Source organism: Antechinus flavipes, chromosome 1, assembly GCF_016432865.1.
Source record: "Antechinus flavipes isolate AdamAnt ecotype Samford, QLD, Australia chromosome 1, AdamAnt_v2, whole genome shotgun sequence".
NCBI classification, from domain to species: Eukaryota; Metazoa; Chordata; class Mammalia; order Dasyuromorphia; family Dasyuridae; genus Antechinus; species Antechinus flavipes.
Window position 1 is genome coordinate 384741304 of NC_067398.1, and position 20803 is coordinate 384762106.

The following is a 20803-nucleotide window of genomic DNA, read 5'->3' on the forward strand; positions in this document are numbered from 1 at the left end:
ACACTGGCAACCTTAAAAGGAAAGCCCCAAAGCTCACTTTTTATAAGATTTTGTTCTTAAGATTTCTAAGATGTAAATCTCTGTTTGGCTAAGATTTTGAGATTCTGTTTTTCAACAGTCAGTACTGAATATTAGAATACAGAAATTGGAGAACAAGAATATATTAAGGGGAAAACACCCAAACAAAAATAGGACAATAAATAAGTAAAACATCCTTCAAATATGCCAGTATTAAAAATTACTTATAACATTAGTAAGGAAACTTCCCTCATCAACACAATCCAGAACCCATTTCTGGTTTCTTTTTAAAGATTCCAGAAGCTGAGAATAGTCATGCACCCAAGTGTCAAAGGCAATATTCCTAGTCATCTCTTCCATTCTAATGCTTTTTTTTTTTCTGTTATGCTATGGGACTTCTTTGAATAGCTTGAAATAAGGGCAGAGAACAAAAAGTTATTCATCATGATTTTTTTTTTCATTTTCTTAAAAACAAAGCCTATATGAAGAAGGCTGGAAAAACATAATACTGAAATCCCCTGCATGCATTATAATGATTTATTGATAATGAACAAAATTCAGGTTTATAAATTATCTTCATTTTTATTTAAAAAGAAATTTGTAGGATTGTAGTTATTGGAATGATAATTGGAAGAGAAATTAGAGTCCAGTTTGTTGTTTTATACATCTGGAAATTGAGATTCATTCAGAAAGGTTAAATATTGCCCCTAATCACATAGCTAGTAAGTTTCTTTCTTTCTTTTTTTTTTTAATTTTATTTTATTTAATAATAACTTTGTATTGACAGAATCCATGCCACGATAATTTTTATACAACATTATCCCTTGCAATCGCTTATGTTTCGTTTTTTCCCCTCCTTCCCTCCACCCCCCCAAGATGGCAAGCAGACCTATATATGTTAAATATGTTGCAGTATATCCTAGATACAATACATATTTGCAGAACCGAACAGTTCTCCCGCTGCACAGGGAGAATTGGATTTGAAAGGTAAAAATAACCCGGGAAGAAAATCAAAAATGCAAATAGTTCACATTCATTTCCCAGTATTCCTTCTTTGGGTGGAGCTGTTTCTGTCCATCATTTATCCATTGAAACTCAGTTAAGTCTCTTTGTCATAGAAATCCACTTCCATCAGAATACATCCTCATACAATATCGTTGTCGAAGTGTATAATGATCTGGTTCTGCTCATCTCACTTAGCATCAGTCCATGTAGGTCTCTCCAAGTCTCTCTGTATTCATCCTGCTGGTCATTCCTTACAGAGCAATAATATTCCATAACATTCATATACCACAATTTACCCAGCCATTCTCCAATTGATGGGCATCCATTCATTTTCCAGTTTCTAGCCACTACAAACAGGGCTGCTACAAACATTTTGGCACATACAGGTCCCTTTCCCTTCTTTAGTATTTCTTTGGGATATAAGCCCAATAGAAACACTGCTGGATCAAAGGGTATGCACAGTTTGATAACTTTTTGGGCATAATTCCAGATTGCTCTCCAGAATGGCTGGATTCGTTCACAACTCCACCAACAATGCATCAGTGTCCCCGTTTTCCCGCATCCCCTCCAACATTCATCATTATTTTTTCCTGTCATCTTAGCCAATCTGACAGGTGTGTAGTGATATCTCAGAGTTGTCTTAATTTGCATTTCTCTGATCAATAGTGATTTGGAACACTCTTTCATGTGAGTGGTAATAGTTTCACTTTCTTCATCTGAAAATTGTCTGTTCATATCCTTTGACCATTTATCAATTGGAGAATGGCTTGAATTCTTATAAATTTGAGTCAGTTCTCTATATATTTTGGAAATGAGGCCTTTATCAGAACCTTTAATTGTAAAGATGTTTTCCCAGTGTGTTGCTTCCCTACTAATCTTGTTTGCATTCGTTCTATTTGTACAAAGGCTTTTTAATTTGATGTAATCAAAATTTTCTTTTTTGTGATCAGTAATGGTCTCTAGTTCATCTTTGGTCACAAATTTCTTTCTCCTCCACAAGTCTGAGAGAGAAACTCTCCTATGTTCCTCTAATTTATTTATAATCTTGTTCTTTAAGCCTAGGTCATGGACCCATTTTGATCTTATCTTGGTATGTGGTGTTAAGTGTGGGTCCTTGCCTAATTTCTGCCATACTAATTTCCAGTTATCCCAGCAGTTTTTATCAAATAATGAAATCTTATCCCAAAATTTAGAATCTTTGGGTTTGTCAAACACTAGATTGCTATAGTTGACTATTCTATCTTGTGAACCTAACCTTTTCCACTGATCAACTAATCTATTTCTTAGCCAATACCAAATGGTTTTGGTGACTGCTGCTTTATAATATAATTTTAGATCAGGTACAGCTAGACCACCTTCATTTGATTTTTTTTCATTAATTCCCTTGAGATTCTCGACTTTTTATTGTTCCATATGAATTTTGTTGTTATTTTTTCTAGATCATTAAAATATTTTCTTGGAAGTCTAATTGGTATAGCACTAAATAAATAGATTAGTTTAGGGAGTATTGTCATCTTTATTATATTCGCTCGGCCTATCCAAGAGCACTTAATATTTTTCCAATTATTTAAGTCTGACTTTGTTTGTGTGAAAACTTTTTTGTAATTTTGCTCAAATAATTCCTGACTTTCCTTTGGTAGGTAGATTCCCAAATATTTTATGCTATCAACAGTTATTTTGAATGGAATTTCTCTTTGTATCTCTTGCTCTTGGATTTTGTTGGTGGTGTATAAGAATGCTGAGGATTTATGGGGATTTATTTTGTATCCTGCTACTTTGCTAAAATTATGAATTATTTCTAATAGCTTTTTAGTAGAATCTCTGGGGTTTTCTAGGTATACCATCATATCATCTGCAAAGAGTGATAGTTTGGTTTCCTCATTGCCTACTCTAATTCCTTTAATCTCTTTCTCGACTCTTATTGCAGAGGCTAGTGTTTCTAATACAATATTGAATAATAATGGTGATAGTGGGCAACCTTGCTTCACTCCAGATCTTACTGGGAAAGGTTCCAGTTTTTCCCCATTGCATATGATGCTTACTGAAGGTTTTAAATATATGCTCCTAACTATTTTAAGGAAAAGTCCTTTTATTCCTATGCTCTCAACTGTTTTTATTAGGAATGGATGTTGGATTTTATCAAATGCTTTTTCTGCATCTATTGAGATGATCATATGGTTTTTGTTTGGTTGGTTGTTGATATAGTCAATTATATTAATAGTTTTCCTAATATTGAACCAGCCCTGCATTCCTGGTATAAATCCTACTTGGTCATAGTGTATTATCCTGGGGATGATTTTCTGTAATCTTTTTGCTAATATTTTATTTAAGATTTTAGCATCAATATTCATTAGGGAGATTGGTCTATAATTTTCTTTCTCTGTTTTCAGCCTACCTGGTTTAGGTATCAGTACCATATCTGTGTCATAAAAGGAGTTTGGTAGGACTCCTTCAATCCTTACTTCTTCAAATAGTTTATTTAGCATTGGAGTTAATTGATCTTTAAATGTTTGATAGAATTCAGATGTGAATCCATCTGGTCCTGGGGTTTTTTTCTTAGGGAGTTGATTGATAGTTTGTTCTATTTCTTTTTCTGAGATAGGAGTGTTTAGGATATTTACTTCTTCCCCTGTTAGTTTAGGCAAGCTATATTTTTGGAGGTATTCTTCTATTTCATTTAAGTTGTCGAATTTATTGGCGTAAAGTTGGGCAAAGTAACTCCTAATTATTGCTCTAATTTCCTCTTCGTTAGTGGTGAATTCTCCCTTTTCATTTTTAAGACTAACAATTTGATTTTCCTCTTTCCTTTTTTTAATCATATTTACTAAGGGTTTGTCTATTTTGTTGGTTTTTTCATAGAACCAACTCTTAGTTTTATTAATTAATTTAATAGTTTTTTTACTTTCAATTTTATTGATCTCTCCTTTTATTTTTTGAATTTCAAGTTTAGTGTTTGATTGGGGGTTTTTAATTTGTTCCTTTTCTAGCATTTTTAGTTGCAAGCCCAATTCATTGACCTTCTCTTTCTCTATTTTATACAAATAGGCCTCTAGAGATATGAGATTTCCCCTTATTACCGCTTTGGCTGCATCCCATACATTTTGGTATGATGTCTCATTATTATCATTTTCTTGGATGAAGTTATTAATTATGTCTATGATTTGCTGTTTCACCCAATCATTCTTTAGTATGAGATTATTTAGTTTCCAATTATTTTTTGGTCTACTTTCCTGTGGCTTTTTATTGAATGTAATTTTCAATGCATCATGGTCTGAAAAGGATGCATTCACTATTTCTGCCTTACTGCATTTGAGTTTGAGGTTTTTATGTCCTAATATATGGTCAATTTTTGTATAAGTTCCATGAACTACTGAAAAGAAGGTGTACTCCTTTCTGTCCCCATTACATTTTCTCCAGAGATCTATCATATCTAATTTTTCTAGTATTCTATTTATCTCTTTGACTTCTTTCTTATTTATTTTGTGGTTTGATTTATCTAATTCTGAGAGTGCAAGGTTGAGATCTCCCACTATTATAGTTTTACTGTCTATTTCTTCTTGCAGCTCTCTTAATTTCTCTTTTAAGAATTTAGATGCTACACTACTTGGTTCATGTATGTTTAATATAGATACTGCTTCATTATTCATTCTACCCTTTAGCAAGGTATAGTGCCCTTCCTTATCTCTTTTGATTAGATCAATTTTTGCTTTAGCTTGATCTGAGATCAGGATGGCTACCCCTGCTTTTTTGACTTCACCTGAAGCATAGTAGATTTTGCTCCAACCTTTTACCTTTAACCTGCATGTATCACCCCGCTTCAGGTGTGTTTCCTGTAAACAACATATTGTAGGATTCTGGCTTTTAATCCATTCTGCTAACCGCTTCCTCTTTATAGAGGAGTTTACCCCGTTCACATTTATGGTTAAAATGACCAATTCTGTATTACTTGCCATCTTGTTAACCCCGGTTTATGCTTTTCTCCCTTCTTACTCCCTTACCCCCCTTCCCAGTATTAAGCTTGTGAGCACCACTTGCTTCTCACAGCCCTCCCTTTTTTTAGTATCCCTCCCCCCCTCTTAGAGTTCCTCCCCCTAATTTACCCCTTTCCCTCCCAGTTACCGTATTCCCTTCCGCTTAGCTTATTCCTTCCCTTTTCACTTTTCCCTTCTCACTTTTCAATGAGGTGGGAGAAGTTTCACCATAGATTGAATATGTCTAAAATTTTTCTCTTAATGCCAATTCTGAAAGCAGTAAAATACTCACTATATTCATCCCTCTCCATTCTTTCTCTTAGATATAATAGGTTTTCTTTGCCTCTTCATGAAATGTAGTACCCCCACTTTCCCCTTTTTCTGGTACAATATCCTTTCCACATCTAGTTTCTAGAACAAGGTATACATGTATTCTTTATACATCTTTATAGTCAAAATATAGTTCCCAAGAATAATCTTTACCTTTTTAGATTTCTCTTGAGTTCTGTGCTTGTAGATCAAATTTTTTGTTAAGTTCTGGCTTTTTCATCAAAAATAAGTGAAATTCACTTACTTCGTTGAATGTCCATCTTCTTCCCTGGAAAAAGATGCTCATTCTCGCTGGGTAAGTTATTTTTGGTTGCATACCAAGTTCCTTAACCTTTCGGAATATCATATTCCAGGCCCTTCGATCCTTTAATGTGGATGCTGCCAGATCCTGGGTGATCCTTATTGTGGCTCCTTGATACTTGAATTGGGTTTTTCTAGCTGCTTGCAGTATTTTTTCCTTCGCCTGAGGGTTCTGGCATTTGGCCACTATATTCCTTGGTGTTTTGATTTTAGGATCCCTTTCAGTAGGGGATCGATGAATTCTTTCAATGTCTATTTTACCCTCTGTTTCTATGACTTCTGGGCAGTTCTCTTTGATAATTTCCTGGAAAATAGTGTCCAGGCTCTTTTTTTCATCATACTTTTCTGGGAGTCCGATGATTCTCAGGTTGTCTCTCCTGGATCTGTTTTCCAGGTCTGTTGTTTTCCCCAGAAGGTATTTCACATTCTTTTCCATTGTTTGATTTTTTTGGATTTGCTTGACTGATTCTTCTTGTCTCCTCGAGTCATTCAATTCCATTTGTTTGACCCTGATTTTCAGTGAAGTATTTTCTTCACTCACTTTTTTAAGATCTTTTTCTAATTGTCCCATTGAGTTCTTTTGTTCTGTGGAATTTTTTTTCCATTTCGCCAATTTTGTTTTCCAGTTCACCAATCCTATTTTTCAAGGATTTGGTTTCTTTATCCACTCTCTCTTTAACTGACTTCTCCAGGCTCTTTTGCCAAGCCTCCCTCTCCTTTTGCAAAGCCTCCCTCTCCTTTTGCCAAGCCTCCCTCTCCTTTTGCAAAGCCTCCCTCTCCTTTTCCCATTTTTCTTCTAGCTCCCTTGTGAGAGCCTTTTTAATTTCCTCCATGAGATTCATCTGTGCTGAGGAACAGATGATCTCCTCCTTTGGGGATTCACCTGGGGACTGTTTGTTTTTAGTCTCCTCAGGATTTGGAGTCTGCTCTTTATCTGTATAGAAGCTGTCAAGGGTTAAAGTCTTTTTCAGTTTCTTGCTCATTCTGTCTAATAATCAAAGACAAACTATCAAAGAAACAGAAGGAAAAAACCCTTGAATGGAGGCTGCTTTCTTTGGGGGAGGGGCAGGGTAGCCTTGAGGCAAGGGTCCTATTGTGCTGGCGCCTGCGCTCTGAGATCCGAGAGAGTGCTGAGACACTGTGGGGGAGGAGTGGCCAGGTCCCAAGAGACTCCAGCTGTTTGGGGTTGTATTCTTCTCCCCCGGTGTTTTTAGCTTCTCTGCTGGGCTGCTGACTTGCTGCCGGAGCAAAGTATCTAATCCTGTAGCAAAGCTCTCCCCTCAGAGATGGCTGCGATCACGCCCCACCCCCTCTCCGCTCTGCTCGGCTCTGAGCTGCTTTCTGTGCTCTCAATGCAGCTGCTGCCCGCAGTCTGCTTCCGATCTAATAACCGTCCCCGCCCTCGCGAAAAACAGACCTTTCTTGATGAGTCTCAAGGATGGTTTCTCTTGGTAAGTAATTGTATGGTTTTTTTCAGTCGAGCATTAATTCAGAGGCATGAAATGAAATGGATAGTGAGAGAAAAACACGGAGGTTACACAGCAGTGTGTCTCCTCTCCGCCATCTTGGCCGGAAGTCTAGCTAGTAAGTTTCAGAGACAGAATTTGAACCAAGGACAAAAACTAACATATCAAGTTTAAGGTTCACATGTGCTAAATTACAACTTAAGTTCTTTTTTTAAAAAAATAACTTTTAATTGACAGAGCCCATGCCTGGGTAATTTTTTACAACATTATTCCTTGCACTCACTTCTGTTCCAACTTTTCCCTTCCCTCCCTTCACCCCCTCACTCAGATGGCAATCGGTCCTATACAAGTTAAATATGTTGCAGTGTATCCTGGATACAATATATGTGTGCTGAACTGAACAGTTCTCTTGTTGCACAAGAAGAATTGGATTCAAAGGTAAAAATAACCTGGGAAAAAAGACAAAAATGCAAGCAGTTTACATTCATTTCCCAGTGTTCTTTCTTTGGGTGTAGCTGCGTCTGTCCATCCTTGACCAATTGAAACTGAATTAGATCTTCTCTGAAACTGAATTAGATCTTCTCTTTGTCAAAGAGATCCACTTCCATCAGAATATATCCTCATACAGTATCGTTGTTGAAGTGTATAATGATCTCTTGGTTCTGCTCATTTCACTTAGCATCAGTTCATGTAAGTCTCGCCAATCCTCTCTGTATTCATCCTGCTGGTCATTTCTTACAGAACAATAATTCCATAACATTCATATACCACAATTTACTCAACCATCCTCCAATTGATGGGCATACACTCGGTTTTCAGTTTCTAGCTGCTACAAAAAGGGCTGCCACAAACATTTTGGCACATACAGATCCCTTTCCCTTCTTTAGTATCTCTTTGGGGTATAAGCCCAGTAGAAACACTGCTAGATCAAAGGATATGCACAGTTTGATAACTTTTTGAGCATAGTTCCAAATTGCTCTCCAGAATAGCTGGATGTATTCACAATTCCACCAACAATGTATCAGTGTCCCTGTTTTCCCACATCCCCTCCAACATTCCACATTATCTTTCCCTGTCATTCTAGCCAATCTGACAGGTATGTATTGGTATCTCAGAGTTGTACAATTTAAGTTTTTATCTACATATTTTAAAAGTATAATTTTAGCATAATAAATAATAAAGGCTCTAATTCTTGGCTAATATCATAATCCAACTTTGTGGGTAAGAGTAATTTGGATGTTTTTGTGTCTATCTGTATGGTACAAACAGAAATAGCTAAACCATGATTAAAGTGACATAACTAATTTCTCCATCCTTTGAAGAATAAGGCAATCAGAAAAACAATCAAAAAGGTAGATTAGTGGATTTTGCTGGAAATATTTTTTTACCTTTAAAAACAATATCAGATACCACTACACACCTGTCTGATTGGCTAAGATGACAGGAAAAAATAATGATGAATGTTGGAGAGGATGCAGGAAAACTGGGACACTGATGCATTGTTGGTGGAGTTGTGAACAAATCCAACCATTCTGGAGAGCAATCTGGAATTATGCCCAAAAAGTTATCAAACTGTGCATACCCTTTGATCCAGCAGTGTTTCTACTGGGCTTATACCCCAAAGAGATACTAAAGAAGGGAAAGGGACCTGTATGTGCCAAAATGTTGGTGGCAGCCCTGTTTATAATGGCTAGAAACTGGAAATTAAATGGATGCCCATCAATTGGAGAATAGCTGGGTAAATTGTGGTATATTAATGTTATGGAATATTATTGTTCTGTAAGAAATGACCAGCAGGATGAATACAGAGAGGACTCGCGAGACTTACATGAACTGATGCTGAGTGAAATGAGCAGAACCAGGAGATCATTATACATTTCGACAATGATATTGTATGAGGATGTATTCTGATGGAAGTGGATTTCTTTGACAAAGAGACCTAACTCAGTTTCAATTGATAAATGATGGACAGAAGCAGCTACATGCAAAGAAAGAACACTGGGAAATGAGTGTGAACTATTTGCATTTTTGTTTTTCATCCCGGATTATTTTACCTTCTGAATCCAATTTTCCCTGTGCAACAAGAGAACTGTTCGGTTCTGCAAACATATATTGTATCCAGTATATACTGCAACATATCTAACATATATAGTACTGCTTGCCATCTAGGGGAGGGGAAAAATCAGAACAGAAGCAAGGGATAATGTTATAAAAAAATTACCCTGGCATGGATTCTGTCAATATAAAGTTATTATTAAATAAAATTAAAAAAAAAAAACAAACAATATCAGAGACTCCACAAACAATTTTAATTTATAAATTATTTACATATTGTTTTGTAGACACAGATGTATGGAGCACTAACTTTTTTTTTTTTTTTTTTACCCACAGGAATCCCTTAGTTGACCCTTTGGATCAACAATGAACTTCAGAAAAATGATGAAAAATTTCATTCTCCCATGGTTGGACAGTAGCATTAAATTCCATACTTCTGTGGCAAAGATACAATGACTGTTGGTTTAAGGATTATCAATGGGGAGGAGGAAGCATTTCAAAGTAGTCACTATTTTTTTGAGTATTGTTTGTTAATCAGAATTGTTAATTGTCAGAGATAGCAGAAGCAGTATTGTTTAAATGTCCACAACTCTAAATATACTGAAGTGGACTTTAGAATAGTTAAAAATTTTCCAAGGATCATAAAATTTGTGGGTTCTGAAACACAAATTTATATTTAAAGATGATTGTTATTAAAAAGTCATGATAGAATTATCAGAATATACTTTCATTAGCTAAAAGCAGTAGTTTCTGGTATGAAGGTTTGCCAAGCTCTTTTCTGGTGTTCATCTTTGGCATTCATCTTTTACCCAACTCTCATCTAAGAAACTGTTGCATGCACACTGTGGCATATTCTGGCCACATATCTTAGTAAACCATCTTGCAAATGAACTAAATTAGGTTGAGGATAACCCATAGGCCTCAAATCCATTGAGGAATATCTTTCATAAGCATGTGAAGATTTTCCAGTTGGAATTAACAAATGAGAACAATTTGTTTCAATGGCCATAAAAAATTAGTTGAAGCAAATGCTGTGAAGAAGTTAGAGCTTGGACAGATATTGAAGATACCAAAATCAACTATTGCATCCCTGGACATTGTCAATTGCATTTATTGTGAAGTCATCACTTAGATGATTGTAAAAGAAAAAATGACACTAATAACTGTGCAACTCAGTATCACTTAAAGCCAATTCATGTTCACCTTTTGAAATCATTGATAACTCTTCAAAAATAAAGGATAAACATCAACGGCAAAAATTTTGAAAGAAAAATATTATTCTTTCATGGCTCTGGATTTGTTACTGTTCAACATTAGAAAGCAAATTACAACCAAAATTAACAGTATTGTAATTTTTGTTAAAAAAAAAATAGTTGAAGTACTGTTCATTTTATTGAACTTTTGGCCTTTCCATTAGCAGGGTCTTGTTGTGTGGACCTTATTATCAATCAGACAAGTTTATTATATCTTTTGCATGACCTTTTATGAATCACTTTGGCTACAGAACAAATAAACATGCAAAGTGATTTGCAAAATTTAAAGATTTATCTATATAGATAGGTAGATATCTCTTTATATGTAGATACATATCTACTTAGATACAGATAGATTGATGCTAGATATCACCATTATCAACATGATCATCATTATCCGCCACTCAGCTTTGTCCAGAGTCCTTAATTTGTTGTGATCAAAATTCTAAACATATTTTCCCTCCCTTTCTGTTTTATAAACCCTGATCTTCTAATTGATGTTCTTTGTAAACTTATTTCTATGCACAGGGCTTTCATAGGCTGCATTGGGGCATGGAATCTTTTTGCCTATAGTTATCATTAATTGGTGTTGTCAAATGGTCCGAACAAATAGATTAGTTTGGCTTTTCTGGTTTATCCTCTACCTACACAGCCTATTATCTTGCAGAAACTGGTAATTAAGCTAATCATATTTAGATATTCAACAAACATTTATTAAGCACCTAAAACAGACAAGAAATTATTGCCTTGTCTATGTTGCCTATCTTATGAAGATGAGGAAGATACAGTCCATGGATTTAAAGAGTTTTTAGTTTACTGGTAGATATGATAACTAAATATATGCAAAATAATGCACTTTCTGTAACATAGGAAGTACAAAGTGCTCGCAACTTGTCCTTAAAGTAATTTCATCTATAGATTTTGTGACACATACATTCAAAAAAAGGTTATTTAAGCATTATAGAATTTCAGAGTGGGAAGGGAACTCAATCCATTTCACCAATCCATAATCCAGAAAATTCCCTATTACCTGAACCCAATAAATCATCATGAAATTTTCCCTTGAAAATATCTAGTGAGAGAAAAAATTTTGCCTCTTAAGTTAGCCTGCTAAATATAGGGAGCTGTAATTAATGAAACATTTTATTTTGTTTTTCTTCTCTGACATTAAGCTTGATTGGCTTTTTGTAGTTTCCATTTGTTGTTCTTATGTTAGTACTCTGGAACAGGAATAAATATAATCATTCAATTTTCCATTTATTCTTCTTAATACTTTAAGACATCATTCCCCTCCACTCTTGATTTTCTCTTTTCTATTTAATCATCCCCAATTCTTTCAACAAAATTTTTTATGGCATAGACCCAAACTCTTCACATTCAGTTAGTCCTCTGAATGCCTTAAATTAGATAGATATTATTTCTAAATCTTAATGTCTATGATTAGGTGTAAAATATTAAATATATGCTTACCAGAGCAGTGCTTAGTGGGGCTACCATCGCCTCATTCTTTAAATTAATTCCTCTTTAACTGCTTCCCAAAACATCATCAATTTTTGTTTCTTTGTTTACCTGTAATATGTTTACTATTGATTCACATTGGTTTTATTTATTTATTTATTTTTTTGTTGTTAAACAGAATCTGTGATTTTACTGATGTAATGAATTTATAGTGAAGTTCCTCAATGACAATAAATTGTCTAGAACTTAGAACTCTAGACAATTTTACTATGAGATAAAGTACCTAGCTCAAGGTTGCATCATAAATGTTGTCAGAGATAAGATTTGAGCCAAATTCTTTCTTTTTGCCCATTGACTCTTTATCCATTGTATGTTATGCAGTAGGGACACAATAGTACTTTTCCAATAAATATTAGAGTGAAGCAAAAATGCTTACACTTTTTTTTTTTTAATTTCACTAGCATTAGCAATAAGACAAAAGAAAGAAATTACATGCATAAAAAAAATAGGTATAGAGTTGATAAAAATATCCCTATTTGCTGATGAAATGATGACTATGCCATAGAATATGATATATTCTAAATCAATATATTTAAACACCATTTTATAAATGATTAGAAGAGAAGCAATCCATACCTCTCTCTCACAGTATGAGACAGTGTTGTGTTCTTTAATAAATGAGGAATAGAGGCAAATGCAAAAGATAAAATAGAAAACTTTGATTATATGAAACTGTACAATTTCATGCACAGACTTGTGCACTGTCAAAACTAATGTACCTGGAATAAGAAGGAAAATAGTTAAATGTGAAAAAAACCTTTATATCAAATTTCTCTTATAAGGGTTTGCTATCTAAGATATATAAACAATAAATAAAAAACCAGAATGGGATCACAAAGTCAGACATGACTGAAATTATTCAACAATATTTAAGTGTGTGTAAAATTAATAGTCATTCCCCAATAGATAAATTGTCACAGGATATGAACAATCAGTTCTCAAAAAAGGAACTATCTTTTAAAATATTTACAGCAATACTTATTGTGATAGAGAAGAATTGAAAACAAAGTAAATGCCCAATGGTTAAGAAGCAGCTAAACAACTTGTGACTCATGAATGTTATGGAATATTACTATGCAATAAGAAATTATACATGTGATCAATATATTAATCCGCATGAAGTGATGCAGAGAAGGTATGAAAAAGAGCTATCACTCTTGCTTTTTTTTTTTTTTGAAGGATATAGACAATTTTAGTGTTAGTAAATACTGTGTGTATCTATCTATTTATCAACAAATTGATTTATCATACCTTTTAACACTTAATGATGTGACAAATACATTTAAGATTAAATGTCTAATATGTTATTTATTGGGGAATGCACCCAATTCTCAAAAGTCTATCAAAGTTTATTCCAAATCTCCAGTAAGTTTGCAATGACATTTGTTTTTCTCAACTTGGAACACATCCATTGTAATTGTTGCTGTGTTCACTTAATGGCTAAAATTAACTTCTCTGGTTGTAAATGAATGGTGATTCATTTGTTATTATGGACAAAATGCTGACCTGAAGATATTTGATTAGGTTATGCCTCAGTATTTACAGAAAATCATTGAGAGCATAAAGGTAAACAGAGTTGGAAAGCTGGAAAGTAATTAATGTAAAGTGACCAATCAGTTTAGAAAACCAGGGAAAGTTAAAATTTACATTTAAAGGTATAATAAAATATACAGTGTAGAAAGTATAGAACAAAAGATAATGTATTTAGAAAGGAAAATCAAAACAAAAAATCAGTACCAAAAAAATTCCCATTCTATTACATATCCTAAATGTTGAAAATAATAATAATATCATCCTTAGATACATTTGGCCAGATTCCACAAGGAAGTAGTTCAAACCATTATGAAGGTATGAAAAAGAATTCCCTCAGATCTAGGATTTTGCTATGTTTGCATATATACTTAAATACGTACATGTAAAATATAAACTCCCATCTGTCACTTAAAATTCTTCACAATCTTACACTTTTCCTACCTTTCCAGACTTTTCACTTTATTTCCTTCCACCCCTTTTATTGTCCATTCCTCACACATAATGATTCATTTTCCTTCTCAGTACCTTTTCAGAAACTGTCTTCCATACTTAGAATTTTTCTCTCTACTTAATCTCAGTACTAAGAATCTATTAGAATAAAAGTTTTTTAGAGGTAAGGACTGTTTCACATCTATCTCTTCATCTCAGAGGTTTAGCATAGTCTGACCATAGTAAGTCCTATAAACAAATTCTTAATTGATATGCATACTTTTGTCATTCAATTTGGTTCAACACATATTTATTAGCTATCTGTTAGGTAATTTTGTAGAAGTAACTATAAGAGATAAAAACTCTAAGAGTTTCTGAATCAAAGATTTAATTTTTAAAAATATAAAACAGTGAAATTTCCCTATCTATAATTCCTCATTTATAATTTCTTAAGAGTCCTGTGATTATTTTCACTAGACACTTTATCATCCAATCACCTCTATATTAAGAAACTGGATCTCCTAATCGAATCTCTTTCTTGCTCTGCTTTTATTATCCAAGTTATTTTAAATTTTCATCATTAGAGACATTTCTCTAAACCAAACTTACTTAAAATTGTCTACTCTCAGGATGATTTCCTTTACACTGTATATATCATTATTGTTTACATGCATATGTGTGTGTGTGTGTATGTATATAATTAATGTACATAGTTGTTTGTATGTTATTTCCACCATTAAACTGTGAAGTCCTTGTAGGCAAGAGTCTTGTTTCCTTTTTTTTTTTTTCTTTTTTGCATCTCCATTATTTAATACAATGTCTGATACACGGCAAATGCTTAATAAATGCTTTTTGACTAATTGATAGAGAAATTAGAGACTTTGAGCATGTGGCTGTTTCCCTTCCTCCTCATATATCTAACTATTTCCTGTTCCTTGTGTTTCAATATTATGGTGGTTGATAGTTTGTTTGGCATTTTGATCACATACCTAAAGCTACTGCTCCAGTTCTTATAGATTTCTTAGTTAAAGACTACTGAGATAGACTTTGGACTACTTGTGTTTCTAGACTTGTTATACCATTGTCTATCTGACTGCTGTCAGCTTACACGACATTGGATCCTATTGGAATAGGAATATTCCAATTCTGATCCTGACCTCAAGTGCTCTTTAAATGTTTATGACCTACTCTACCATTTTCAGATTAAACTTTTGGTCTGCAATAATTAGAATGTCAAGTGTATTCTGCTTTTCTGGGCCCAATGTCTATTCTGTGCTCTCTGAACAATTTGTTGCCCTTGGGCTACCGTATCATTGATATTTAAGAAGTTCTCATCTTTCTAGAATGCTGTCTTTTTGTAAAACATTCAGTCTTCTTGTTTTTGTTCTTGTTCTTGTTCTTTTTCTTCTCCTCATTTTCCTCCTCTTCCTGCTCCTCTTCCTCTTCCTCCTCTTCCTCTTCCTCTTCTTTCTTCTCCTCTTCCTTCTTCTTCTTCTTATAATTATTATTCTCCATCTTCTCCTTCTCCTTTTCATCCTCCTTCTTTTTTCTCCTCTTCCTCTTCTTTCTATTCTCTTTCTCCTTCTCCTCCTCACCTTCCCCTTTCCTACTCCTCTCCTTTCTCTCCTTTGGCTTCTTTACTTCCTTCTTTGGAAAGCTTTGTGAGCTAGTTAACCAAATTAAATTTTAACAATCTTTATCTGATTTAATCATATAACTGGATTGATATGTTAATATCAAATTACTTTCTAGTCACTATAGCTTAGTCCCATCAAAACAATCAAATTATTTGTTTAGGCTGATGTTTTATTGCATTGGAATAATTTATGGAAGAGGGTTTTACTTTTACACTTTTCCATATAGGAAGTTGATCTAAGAAACATGGCAGCTGACAAATCAACAGAGGAAAAGCCTTTGGTCCCAAAGACTCTGTGGAATTTTGTTGATAATATTTAAATTATTGAATGTGTTTCCTATTCATTTTAATCTACTGATTACAGATCTTTTATATTATGTATAGACATGACTGGACTTTCATTATTTCTAATCAAGAAATATATAGTATTTTCTTTAGTTTAATATTCACTGCTTGGACTGTTATGAGTTAGGAGATCAGGATGACTGTTAGGGATGTATTATTAATACTTTTTGAGGGTAATCAAATCAACTCCTATTAATCTATATCTGCTCAGTTTCTCTATTAGAAACACACAATTTATTATGTCTAGTGAGTCCAGTTGTAAATCATTTCATAGTTTTATAATAAGATGTGGGCAGCGAAGGCTATTGGTCAAAGGCCTGAAGTACCTGTATGTACTCTGGAAGTAGAAAACAGCATTCTGGCTGTAATAGAGTGATAGGCAGGAACAGCTGATATTTTAGCTTTGATTACATCATGAAATCAATGGATCATAATATATCAGGGATTGGGATGGAATGATAAGAAGATTTGTTCAAGATTTCCTAGTATAAAACTTCTTTCTTAATTCTGGGAAACACAAATTTCTAATTCTCCCTTTATTTTTTTCTTTTAGTGCAAATTCACAAATCAAGATGGTACTCTAACACAAAACCTCCATCTCTAACTCTCTTTCTTTTTAAGGGATGTGTGACGACCACGTAGCACCCAGGACACCCCAGAATCAGCTGGAATCAGGATAAGCAAAATTCCTTAATCTTTACTCTTGGTCTTAGATGCAGGAGTGAACAGGATGGAAGCAGAATTTCTGCAACTGCCTTCTCCCTTGTCTACCACCAAGAGTGTGTCTCTGGCTAGTCTTATTCCACCCCCTAGTCCCTCCTATAATCCTCTATACACCAATCATTGAGCCAGTATGGATAGTGGAAAGGACCATTTTCCAAGCATATGCCCATAGAGTACTGTCCAATCAGTAGTTAGCCTCAAGTGCTCCGCAGTCCTGACCTTAGTGCATTGATTCAATAGTTTCAGCTCTCTACAGGGATATTCCCCATTAATTTGTTTTCTGGAAAATGAATTCCAAAGTAATACATATAGACTAACAAATACATGTGATCAACATTGTTTATATGAATGGTTAAAACAAAATTATAAATAGATTTTCCTCTGTACTCTCTAGTGTGAAACAACTTCTAAGTACCAGGAGAAAGCCAAAGAAAAGAATTATGAAATTTGGGTCTGTATAATACAATCTAATGAATGTATGATAATGAAGGATTTTCAGCAATCTGTATTGATACTGCTCAGGCTTCTTGAAATGTTCACTCAAATATGAAAGGGGTTTTCTCTTTCCAAATTACAATTGCATTTTTGATAGGAGACATCTTTTAAAGAGGTTCTGAGATCCCAACCAGAAGAGACAATAGATTTTAAGTCAAACTCTTTTATTTCACAGATAAGTCAACTGAGATTCATAAAGTTAAAATGTCTTACCTGTTAGATAAGTACTATTCAAAATTTGATTTAAACCAAAAATTGAGATATCATCTAAATCTGTAATGATTATAGAGGTGACTTGTAATTGGTGAGGTATATATGAGTCAGTTCATATTTCATATAAAAACGGGCTATCAAAACCAGCAAATCAGAGTAGAGGCTTAATTTGCAATAGGAATAATTCAGCAAAACCAAACTTTATTGAAGAAAAATAAGATTTATTACCTGAATTATGCAATGATACATTTATTAATAACATTTTGTGCATTGAACTGTACAACTTCTAGGTAAGGATGCAGAAGATCTCTTGACTTCAAGAAGCTATAAAGTATGTTATGGAGAATGGGGCATATGTGTTCATGATGCTTCAGTATTTCAACAGCCACTGATTTTAGGGAGAGATGCTTTCTTTACCAATCTTGGTTACAACTTATAGACTTTAAATAGCTTTCCTGCGCTATAATATCAGAACAATTAAGTTTCTGCTAAAATTGCCTCTTACAGAGGAAGTCTTTTGTGATCCCTCTTATTTCTAGTAATTTTTTTTCTAATGATTATTTACAATTTATCCTGTATATATCTTGATTATATGTAGCTATTTGCATAGCCTCTCTTCCATCCTATGAGCTTCTTGAGAGCAATAACTTCTTAAATCTTTCTATGTATCCCCAATGCTTAACGTAGTATCTAACACATAGTACATACTTAATAAGTATTTATTTCTTAAACTAGCCTGGAATCAAACTGGCTATGGGATTCTGCATTTTTCTATACTGGACAATGAATAAGAGTTATATTAGTCTACAACAGAGGCTGAATCAAAGCCTTGCTTGCTTCTTGGGACATCCCAGTGTTTTGATCCATTTTTGCAGTTCTTGAGATCAAAGAAATACCTGCAGGCATGATAGAGCATTGAAGAAAACTTCATCCATAATATCCTTAAGATAATAAGTAGAAATCACAGTTAAAGATGTGAATGAAAAATTGTGATGAAATTAATAATAATAAAACTATAATCTGAATAGATAATGCTAATATAAACTAGTAACAGTGAGATCAAGGTAGACAGAGTTCAGAAGTAAGAGAGGATTAATTGACTAGGAATCCAGAGAACTCAGTTTGAATACTGGCTGTGCCATTAATTAGCAATGGACAAATCACTTCAGTTCTATGTGATCTCAGTTTTCTTATTCTAGTTAACTTTCAGGAAGGAGTTGAAACGAGTACTAAGCCTGAATTAGCAAATAAATGGGTAAGTAACTCTGTTTACATTGATTAATTTCAACAGAAATTAGCTTATTTTTCAGCCTTACTTTGCTACTATTTTTGTTTTTCTGTTTCTCCTCGATAATAATCTGGGTTTACTATCCATACTGATTGAATTCCTCTTAAAATATCTGACTCTTAACTTTGCTTTTTTATAGAGAGTTTTATATTTTTGAAAGAATAAAATTCCATGGAATTAGAATCATCAGTAGTACAAGAAATTTGGATTTTAAATCCAATCTAATGCCACATCCTTACAAAAGTACCTTTTCACCTAATAGATCTTTTCCACTTAAGTAGCTCTCACTTAGGTCCTTTCAACTCACCAATTCATCCCATTACTTAGCTACTTGATGACCTAGTCAGATAAGCAAATGTAAGGGAAAAGAAAGAAAAGCAAAAACTTTGCCTTGCAGCTATTTTCCTTGAATGAACACAGGTAAAAATGAAGGGGACAGAAAAGGTTTCCTGGTACATGAAGGGTGAATTGATTTATATCTGTGTGCCTCTGGAATTCAGTTTCAAAACTAATGATAGTGGCTTCATGTAGAATGGTTAATATTCTTCCCCACATCCTACAGGTCCCCTTTGGTCCTTAGCAAACAGAAATAAAAATGACCCCAGGAGCTAAAAGCCTCTACTAAAGCATTGGATCAATGACATCTTCTTCCTCATCTTACTTTATTTATTTATTTATTTTGTGTGTGTGGTACATCTTTTCCTTTAAAAAAAAAATAACACTTGAGGGCAACTGTCTCCTCCCAGCCCCCTCCCCTCTTTTGAATGTTGCTAATGTTAAAGTCCTCGCCCTGCTCCAATAACAGGCCACTACAATATAACTGGCTAGGCTTGGCTGCCAATCTATAATGTTTCTGGCCATGATTAATCTGATAAATAATAAATATATCAATCTAGTCTTTTAGACAAGGACAAATTCTTACCAGCGGGGAGGCATGAGGCCTCTTTTACAGCTGCCTGTAGTGCTGGAATTAATTATTTAATGCTTAATTCTTCAGGAAATGAGAAAGTTTTGATTAATGTTGTCCAGTGTCATTTCTTGCTTGTTTGATATGTGTCAGATAATTTTTCCTCGGCAGTTGCTCTGAAGAAGCCAGAGGCTACTGTCACTGGGATCAGACACTGAATTTCTAGAGATTAATTGAAGTGAAAATTTAGAGGAGAGCCTCAGAAGCGCCTGCCTAAGATAACCTTTCACAAGCTAAATTTAGCTTCATCTGGTAATGCTGCCCAGCCCACTGCCCTGGTGTCACACATTTATTTTTAATGCAAGGAGGAACTATATTTGGTTTCCTGTTGATTTTTTTTTTAAAGCTGACTTCTCTTGTTGGCATGATTAAAATACTTATTTGGAAAGTATTTCAGTGTTATTTCCATCATTGGAAAAGTACTAATGGACAGATATCAATGATAGATAATCCTTTATCACTCCTAAGCCAGTGATCTAAATAACCTATGCTGAGTATTCATGACAAATAGGAGCAAAATTGGTTCTCATTAAGCCTAATTTTGGGTAGCAAATAAGTTAGTAATATAATTTGCTGCATGGATTCCTATATCACAGAGTGTTGGATCAAAAACACATAGAACTGTGACCTCTTTTTCATAAAATCTCTGTGGGTCTAAGCTTCTGAAAGTTAAGTCTGACATGCCTTTTAAAAATGTTTCAAAAGGCAAAGAAAGCATTCATTTTTCTTATTTTCTTGCTTAAGAAATCATGATCTAATGACATAGAGTTTGATAAAGGGAGGGATTTTTGTATAGGAGAAAGAACATAAGAGATTTGGATTTTAGCACTAGAACTGATTCTACCATGCTTTGCGTCTTGGGCTAGTCTAAATTTTCTTACCTATAAAATAGAAATTTTTTTTTTAAAGTCCTTTTAAACTCTCAAATTCTATGATTCTAAGAATGGGATGGCTTTTAAACCCTGTTTGGAGTCTTTAGTTTGAGTCTATGGTCTTACTGTTATTTACTATTTTTGTATCACCCCTTCTGTCCACTTCTTTCCTCTTCCATCTCATATTTGTTCCATGTCCTTAATTGTTTTTGGTGTCCCAAAGACAAGACTCAGTCATTATCATGCATAATTTCTTTTTAAAAAATTGAAAATATGTTCAATTCTTTTTTTTTTCTGATTAGAAAAAAAATGAGTTAATGTTCTACTGTCTGTTTGAAAGTCAAAGTTTGAAAAGTCAAGTTTGAAAGTCAAAATTAACCAGTACT